Genomic DNA, 9794 nt, shown 5'->3' on the forward strand with positions numbered 1-9794 from the left:
TCTGAGGGGAGACCTTATTGAGACCTTTCAATACTGAAAGGGGGCTTAAAAGAGAGATGGAGAAAGAATTCTTACCAGGGCAAAAGGTTTTAAACTGAGTGAAAGTAGATTTAGACTGATTATGAGGAAGAAATTTTTTACTATGAGGATGGTGAGACACTGGAAGAGGTTGCCCAGAGAAGTTGTGGATGCCCCATCGTTGGAATTGTTCAAAGTCAGATTGAATGGGACTTCGAGAAACATGATCTAGTGGAAAGTGTCCCTGTCCTTAGAAGGATGGTTGGACCAGATGATTTTCAAATGTCCCTTCCAACTCAAACCATTCTATGACTCTATATCACTATTTCTCCTGGAAATAGAGCCCATGTGCTTGCCACAGTGGGACCATGGCTCTGCAAACCTCCTACTGCACTAACATGACCAATTTATGGGTGTTTGATTCCAGCTGCTTGCTCCTACCCCAGTGAACCACATCCTTAGCTGTATGCTCATTGGAAAATAAGTGTTTTCAACTCAAGTCAACAGAAGGTGAAAGATGGTGACAACTCCAACGCTGTCACCTAGGAGAAAGAGATGGGGACCTGTACTACTGGATGTCTGAATCAAACCATAAGAATAATAGTAAAGAGTAACAGTAAAAAGTCGCCTTCCACCTCTATGCGAACTATCCAGATCAGAGTATAAATGAAGCTTTTTGGAGGTGACTGGAAAGCTTTAATTGTAAGAAAAATTATTTTGGAAGAGTTACTTTTTTTGAGTATGTGGTGTCACTTTTGATAAAGTTTTGCATCTAAGCTAATTTTTTTTTTTTTTTTTTCTCTCATAGCATTTTCTGTTGGGGAAGAAAAAGTAAAATTTATTGTCACTGTTAACATAGTTTTTCCTTGCTACTTCTGATTCAACATTAACTTAATGACAGCAGAAACATTCCATTACTTTATTTGATACTATGTTTTGTTCTATTTTATTTTTTAAATCATTTAAGGCAGCTGGTACATAATACATATTTAGATATTTGTTTTCTATATCAAAATGCCTCCACTTCGTGTTGAAACAAAAGTTTGACATTAACTATACTCTTGCTGAAAAGGCCAAACTCTTTAACTTCAATGCAAACAAGAGACACATTCAAAACAAAATACAAGCAGATTGTCATGCAATATCATTACCATCCAACGAAGATATATATTCATCTGGAAAAGACAGTATGTCAAACTGTACTATGGAGTGGTTAGATTGAATTATTTTTACAGTAAGCTAAAAACAATAAAACATAAAATAAATTATGTTAATATTTTAACAATTTTATCATGTCATGACAGAATACAGCATAACGCAGCTTTGAACAGTGTAAATCATATTATGCATTTCAGCTTCTGTCATGTCCTAAAGTAACACAAAAATAATCTAAAATTGAAATGAAATATTACAATAGCCTATGCAGGTAAGTTTCAGAATTTTTGGAAATATAATCAAAATACTTTTTCTTTTTTTCAAAATAAGAAGAAATAAAAATACACAAAATGGAAAACATAGGTTTCAAATAGCTCTGCGACAGATCCCACTTTTCTTCTACACATGGTGGGATAAAGCGCGAGGTCTGCTCCCTGATATGCGGGGCAGCACAGACGAGGCTGCCAAAAAGCCATCGCAGTTTGCTGTCAGCGTATGTCAGCAGCAAACAGCTGTATCCTTCCTCTGAGCATCCACAACAAGAGAGGTGGCACACAAGTATTCCAACAGACAATGTGCCTGGCGGACGGCTGGACCTTAAAAACATGAGCAGTGAAAATGGATGAGAAAGAAGAAATTGGCTCTTACCTGGAATTTATCTTATCAAGATTTATGCTTACTGGGAGGTGTCTTAGGTAACTGATCTAATTTAATGACAGTGAATGGTAATGACTGCTGCTTATTAGTATAAATTTTGTTTAATAGGGAGGCATTCGGCAGGTGCCAAGTAACTGCATGGTCAGCTGACTCTGTCAGGTCAAATTAGACTCAAATTACAGGTTCCATTTAAAAAAAAAGTGTTTTCTGGTGCTAACACCAGAAGAAATGTTCTCTTTTTTAAATTCAAAAGCAACAGAATATATAAATGCACAGCTCAAAGAAGACTTTGCAATCACAAGACTGGCTTCACTAAGACTGAGGTAACTTTGGTTTACACTTGAGAAGGCCAGCAGGGTGGTGTGAATGTTCTTGTGGCTTCTGCCACAGCACCATGGCACAAGCTCATTTCTATGCCTACAGTTAATGTGATACCACAGCTTTCACTGCTGTTCTAGCTACCTTAAGTGTGTCCAGAAGGGGCTGAAAGTCGGGCATCAGGCAAACAAATTACACAGTCTCGTCTCTGTTGTTTTATAGCAGCTGCAAAGTACAGAGATAGAGTGGCCTAGAAGTGCTTTACAGTCTGAGCTCTTGTAATGGTCTTTACGAGCAGGTCGCCAAGTGTGGCACACGGAAACATTGCCCTATCTCAGCCCTGTGGCTTCCTTTCTGGTTGTGCTTTACTCCAGTGCAGGTGCAAGAGTGGAATTCCATGGTTCTTCTGGTTACAGCAGCAGGTTTGACTCAGTCCCAGATGCCGCAATTCTAAAGCACTCAACATTCTGCAAATGCTACTCCTTCATAGTGGACACACTGTTTGGAAAACAAAGAATTTTTCTCCTAACTGATTCACACATGCAAAGGGAGTCTCTTCATGCTCATCTGAAACTGCTGATCCTTCCCAAACGATTCCAAGATGGGCACGGTGCAAGCCCAAAGCTGGCAGCAGCTCCACTGTCACTGCTGGTATTTCAGCAGCAAGGTAAGTACTGACAGAGCACAAGAGGGTCTCTGGCTTTAACAATTCAGCAATTAGAATTGAAGTAGATTAGAACTGAGAGAGTCTCTTGTCAAGAGTATTAATGTTATCCTTGACCAGTATTGCAAAGATTTAAGCTATTTCTGCTCATAGATAATAATCTAAAAAATGTGAAGCTAATAGAGTGTGTGTGCAAACTAGGGCAGGGGAAAATTTAAGAGGAAGGAAAGGGATGATAGAGGCATAGAGGAAGAAAGAAACACAAAAAGAACAAACATTTTTAATTTATTACAATTTTGTGTAAGGAAATAAGCCTTTCCAGCCACAAAATTGTTTTAACCCTCATTTGCCAAAGTATACTTCATCAAGAAGTAGAGCAACTTCAATTTAATCTCTTTCAGTATGAATTGAAACACTTATTAGTAAAGGTACCAACATAAACGGCTATTTTACAGTAGCTCTAAAATCTGTGGATCAAATTTTACGCTTACCTACCCCACATAGATTGAGTCCACCTGCTGGGATAAATTCTTCGTGAAAAGATACTTGAAGGATAATAAATCCTCTTTCTTCTTCAGTGATGCATTAGGTATAAGATGACTATAATTTCTCTTTGTAAGGATTCTTGCTCAAAGAAGAATTCCTACTTCCAGAAAGGTATAAACAAAAGTGTAAGAAAAATTAGATGAAGGCATGAAAAAAGATGTAATCATAACAACATTGTATGTTTTTCTATTATTCTGATTGTTCTTGAGAGAGAGAGTGAGAGAGCAAAAGAGAAGCAAACAAAACTGCTAGCCTCCAGAATTTACTGGAAATTAATAACAGCATCTGTGGATTTTTCATAATAGTGAAATTTTCCCTGCTGTTCTGAAAATAAGAAGACTACAAAGGCACAGAACATCAGTTGGTGTAAATCATCATAGTTTCATTAAAAGGATGAATTTGTCCCAGTAAGTTTAGTAAGAAAAAAATATATTTATATTGATCTAGTGCTGGACAATATTTGGAATGTATGTCCAACACACATTTTGATGTTTTGTTTTTATTATGATTCCTGCAGCATCAATCACTGGGAGCTTTCGGGGACTCAGAAACCTTTCTTGTCTGAGCAGATGCTATGAGTGATCCGGGTAATGTTCTGCAACTGTTGGAGCCTGGACACCCACGGAGGGCAATCAAGTGGGAGACGAGCATCTTGCAGGGTTCCGAAAGCTGTGTTTGTTAATGCCTACCCTGGTGGCCTGAGGGGACACTGGCAAGGGTATTGTCTTGAGGGCTGGAAGCCAAAACAGGTTTTCAGGGGCCTCACTATGCTCTTAGACCTCTCTGGTCATTCAAGGCTCTAAATTACTACTTGATGCTGTCAAGTATAAACCCACACCAGATAACTTGGTGACTTCTTTGACTACAGAAGTGAAAATGAAGATGCAGGATCAGAGAGCTATGGTCCCTGGAGCTAGGGTAGCAACGCAGTAGTAGTGCTCAGCACATCTGGTCAGCGTCTCTGCCTTCCAGAAGCAGGACCACAGAGGATCTCTGGGCCAAGGAGCATAGGAAAATTGCAGAACTTCCACTGGCAAAGGGTTCTCTGCAACAAGGACACATGGGCACTACTCCCTTTTGCCCCTCCCTCTCTTTTCTACACAAATATGAGAGAAATAGGAGAAAAATTGATGATGGAAAAAAACAAGAAAGGAGACAAGACTTTGAGGATGAATATGGGTGAGGAAGAGAGGAGAGGTCTGGGTGAGCAGAGAATTTAACAGGCACTGAGATTTGGGCAGATATCTAGGAGACTGAGACGAAAGCTGAAGGTGCCACGTGGCACACAGTGAGACAGGCAAAAAATGAAAACCTCTGGCAAACAGTGCCAAAAAGATGCCCTAGCCTCCTGGTGGGGCCTCCAAGTCCCCAGCTCAGGGCAGCGTGACATACAGTGATGCAGAGCCCCACCAGATGCAGGTACCAGACTGCAGGTCCCCAGCCAGGCAGGGAGGCAGAGGGGACATGTCCATGCCTGTCGTTACAGCACGTGTCAGCCTCATCAGCCCTCAGTGTTTGGCGGGTTGGTGCTTGCTGCCATCTGAGCCAAAGAGGCTGCCTCTTGCTGGTGACTGTTGGGGCTCCTGACTGAATAAACCCCTACAGATAAGCAGGTTCAACATTGAATGTATGTACAATAATTATATTTTCTACCTGCCTAATAAAAGGGACAAGACAAATAAATTGGTTAGTAGCACTCTGTGGCTCTGCTTCACTTTTTGCTATTAGGAGAATTGCTGTCCATGGCAGCGGGCATATTTCTGATATCCCAAGCTGCTTTATCCAGCTCTTCTGTCACACAGCAAATGTTTCCACCTACTGCCTTTGTACCTTGCTTTCCAACCTGTGGGCTTCTGAGAGGCTGTCTAGCAGTGTCCCAGTTTTTAATTTTCCCCAGCCTTTTTCAGCCATTGAGATAAATCTAGACCGAAAGATGCAAAGAAAGAATGAGTAACCATTACTGAAGGTTTGATAGAAAAATCAGAGCTAGAAAGACCATAAATTCTCTATTTACAATGCCAGCCACTCACAGCATGGCTCTATTTAATCACTGCACATGTGCTTTTAAAACCTACAGTCTTCTGGAATGACATTATTTGCATGAATCACAGGTTTCATTATGAGCTGGTCAGTACCTCTTGTTCATTTACAATTGTATTTTCACAGTGGGTGGGAAAACGTTGAAAAAATCACCAGCAAACCTCCAAATGTCCACTTGACCTAAAGAAAGCAGAGGGTGTGTTTTTGGAGAGTTTTATTTTTTAATGCTGAGATAAGGTAGAGAGTGGCCAGTCATGCTGGCTGGATAGGACCTTCACAATGCTCAGGGTGAAGCCAGGACAGTGCCGTACTGGAGTGACTGAAGATGCAGATTTGCTGAGAAGTGGATGGAAAAAAGGGGGCTTTTGTGGGAATGAAAAGACCTTCAGAGAGATGTGACCAAAGGTGAATGATTCTTCTACCTTTCTGAGTCCATATCAGCTGTTCGTATGTGCCTGGATTATTTCCATTGATTAAGAATAACTTTTGTACAGTGCTCCTGAATTGAAAAGTTTCTGAAGAAAAGGAGAAGAAAAAAGCAGATGTGCTCCTTGAAGTAGCTGTTCCTGTCAATATGTCAGTTTTATTAATACAAAACCTTTGGATGCAAGTTTTTGCATTCTCAGAGACATCTGTAAATTGCTGAATTTAAATATTTCTGCTCTGGTGAGGCCCCACCTGGAGTCCTGTGTCCACCTCTGAAGCCCTCAGTACAGGAAAAACATGGACCTGTTGAAGAGGGTCCAGAGGAGGCCACGAAAATGATCAGAGGGCTAGAACAGCTCTGCTGTGAGGACAGGCTGAGAGAGTTTGGGTCATTTGGCCTGGAGAAGAGAAGGCTCTGGGGAGACCTTATTGCTGCCTCTCAGTACTTAAAACAGGTCAATAAGAATGATGGGGACAGACTATTTAGCAGGTCCTGTTACAATAGGACAAGGGGTAATGGTTTTAAACTAAAAGAGGAGAGATTCAGACTAGGTGTGAGGAAGCAATTTTTACAATGAGGGTGGTAAAACACTGGAATAGATTGTCCAGAGAGGTGGTAGATGCCCCATCCTGGACACGTTCGAGGCCAGGCTGGACGAGGCTCTGAGAAGCCTCCTCTAGTTGAAGATGTCCCTGCTCATGGTTGGACTAGATGATCGTTGAAGTCCCTTCCAACCCAAGATATTCTATGATTCTATATCTTACTTTTTGATTCTTTTCTTGACTTTCTGCTCTGTTTTATGCTCTTTCTTTTCCCAATTCTGTTGTTATTTTACAGAGTGTCCAAAATGCTTTTGAGAGCATTTAATAGAAGTTGATTTAAAAAAAAAATAATAATTTTCATTATATGAGTGATACAGGGGGGAATTTGAGCATACAAGAGCTGTACTTGGGAAGCTGTTATCTATCTGGTAACATAAATCCAGGAAATTTTGAAGTGCAGACAAGGAATAGGCATTTCTGGGCTTTACAATGGCCCCAATCTTACAAACAGCGTTGCACAAGAAAATTCTTCAATTGAAATCAGGTCTTCAGTGAGCCTTTGTGCAGATTATGGAGCTTGCCTAAGTGGTTTCAGGATCACAGCTGCTGTTTGGAAAGAGGGTGACCTGGGATAAGTCCCTAAAGACACTGCACCAAGTGGTTCCCTCAGCCACTCCTCTATACTCTACTTGAATTCAATAGGATCTAAATCTGTAGCTTACTGCTTATAGTCAATGAAATCAGTATTTCAAGCATGATTGAGAAAGATGATTGTCAGTGCAACATGATTATTTTCTTCTCAGACTCCATCTTCAAAAAATAAAGTAAAATAATCTCAATTTACTTACAGTAGTATATGAAGAGCTTAGGAAGGTTTTATTAGATTTTTAAAAGACTACATCCTTCATTATTTATTTATCCAGAATAGCTTGAGTTATTTCAAATTTACTCAGGGTTGGAAATACATAGAAATTTTTAGTAAGAAAGAAAAAGCAACAGAAATTGCATGAGACCAGGAATTGTACTGAACAAGTGAGCTGTCAGTGAGGGCAATGAATTGAGAGTGATAACTCTCCATGAGGGAAGGGAAGGCTGAGTAGGGAGATAAAACTTAAAAATGATGTCACAGGGTCAGGGTTATGCAACAAAATCAGAAAGCTTCTGTATGCCATAATAGCACAAATATATTTATATTTCTCTATATTCAAGCAGTGTTACACTTCTTGGAATTGTAACTCAGCTGCCCAGTAAAACCCTAGTTTACTTAGGTTCAAGATTGCCCAAATGTAAATTCTGCCAATACAGTGACAAAAACGTTCAAGTAAGTCTCATCTGCATGCATTAACCTTCTTCCCTGTGGCAAAAAGCCTTGAGTTGGTCCCTGAATTTACACATATCTGAGGTACAAGGATAAAGAGCCTAAATAACCAAGTGGAGACAGAAGCACACTTCCAGAGGGTGGTTGAGATCTCAAGGGATGAATTACCATCTGGGATGGTCTCTTCCTCTCTATTGACTACTCAGAGTGAGCCAGGAGTCGCAGCCTTAGCTTAGGCTCCTCTGTCAAAGTCAGGTGGCTTCAACACAGCTCATGGTGCCTCCTCTTTCCTGGAATCTCTCCTTCAGGATATCACCAGCTAAAATGCACACAGTTTGTCTACACAACACCTCAAAAAGAGCTGCAAGTCTTAATAGGGAAGCAATCTTGTTCAACAGACAGAAAAATCTACATATTTAATTTAAACTGCATTTTGTACTTCTGCTTATCTAGTCAGAAAATAATCAACTATTTAAGATGAAGCATAAATTAACTATTTAAGATGGGGCACAAATTCCCATTCAGACAGGAATTACTTAAAGTTTACATTCTTTTCTATGCCTGTATCCTGACTTTATCACCAGTGTTATTAGCCTAATTGGGAAAGGGTGGTGCTGATGATGAGTCCAAATCAGCATCAGCTGCTCCTTTGTCTCATGAATCTATGCCCTTCTCCCAGTAAGAACTGAGACTATATCTGGTTTTGACTATTGCTGTATCTTTTCTGAAGGATTTCAGGCTTACATATTGTAGGACAGGTTATAAGGTTTTGGGGGAGGCCTATACTAGAGATGAGTCTAATCCTGAAATATTAATTCTTGTTTCTGTTCTGTAGGCTAAACTGTGTAAGTGATAAACAGTCTTCTGGGGACATTCACAAATTCAAATGTCCACCACAGATGAAACCTTTGCTTGCAGAAAACTAAGAAACAATCCTCTTGCAATGAGAAGTCACCATCTGGGAAAACAAGAAAGTGGTTCAAATGTGTGAAGAAACTTTTACTGAAAATATTGGGTAACTGGGGCCACCAATCTAATAGTACTTGGACAGGAGGCAGATGGAGAGTTTCCACCAAACAAACTGTTTTAGAGATGACTGTAAGGAGGCAAATATCCATGTTCTCCCACAATGTCTAAGGGCTGGGAGGGATGGGGACTAAACTGATTTCAGAGAGGCTGTGACATTGTTTTTTAGGGGAATACTGATGAGTCAAAGGCTTAGTTTCATTTTTTGACCTTGTTGCATTACTCTGTTCAGTAGTATCTAATCCCTTAATGATTTATCTCCTTATCCCAGTCCTACGGAATTTTGCTTTTAAATTTGTAATTATTAAATGTTTATTCTTTTCTAACTCAGTGAATAATGTGCTGCAACTTAATACTTTTGCCTATAAGACAGTCCCACGGTGTCTGGGGGTTACACGATCAAGTCCAACCACATAACTGGCAGGTGGAATTTTCAGTGTATTTCTCCAGGGATTGTATTCCACAGGCCACAGATGCGGATATATTCCCAGTTCCAGGGCCACTTTTTAAGGTAAAACAATGTATAATTTCTATTAAGAACACATTTTCAGAAGGTTCTTCTCTTCAGAAGTTTCATTAAATTTAATTGTCCTAAGACAAGGATTATTGTTATATGGATTTCTGTGTTTTGGGAAAAACATTTAATAAGTGTCTTTTACTGAGTAGTATGTGCCAGCAGATGACTAACCTGCTAAACTCCCTCTTTCCCTGTCAGTAGACTTAGTATAGCTGTTAAAATCCACGTTGCTCCTGGCAAAAGAAATTGTACTTGGCACGATGCAGGAGACATGAGTAGTCACCCAGACTATGAGAGGCTCTTTTAATGGTTACTAGAAAGAAGTTGGATGTGAGATGTCCTACTTTAATCAGAGAGCTGATTCCAGGTATTAGTTGTGAGCATTGCCTATGCATTCATTTCTGCAGTGGAGCCAGTGTCCATATGAATTAAACATCGACAGACACTGTACTGCCTGCTTAGGATGAACATTCCATGGTGAGCAAGACATCTTTTTATTGCCTCAGTCCTTGGCAAATGTGGTCTTTGGAATGGTGTCCGGTTTAATGTAGATCCTGAATTAGGTA

Source organism: Patagioenas fasciata, chromosome 5 (assembly GCF_037038585.1).
Source record: "Patagioenas fasciata isolate bPatFas1 chromosome 5, bPatFas1.hap1, whole genome shotgun sequence".
In the NCBI taxonomy this organism is placed as follows: Eukaryota; Metazoa; Chordata; class Aves; order Columbiformes; family Columbidae; genus Patagioenas; species Patagioenas fasciata.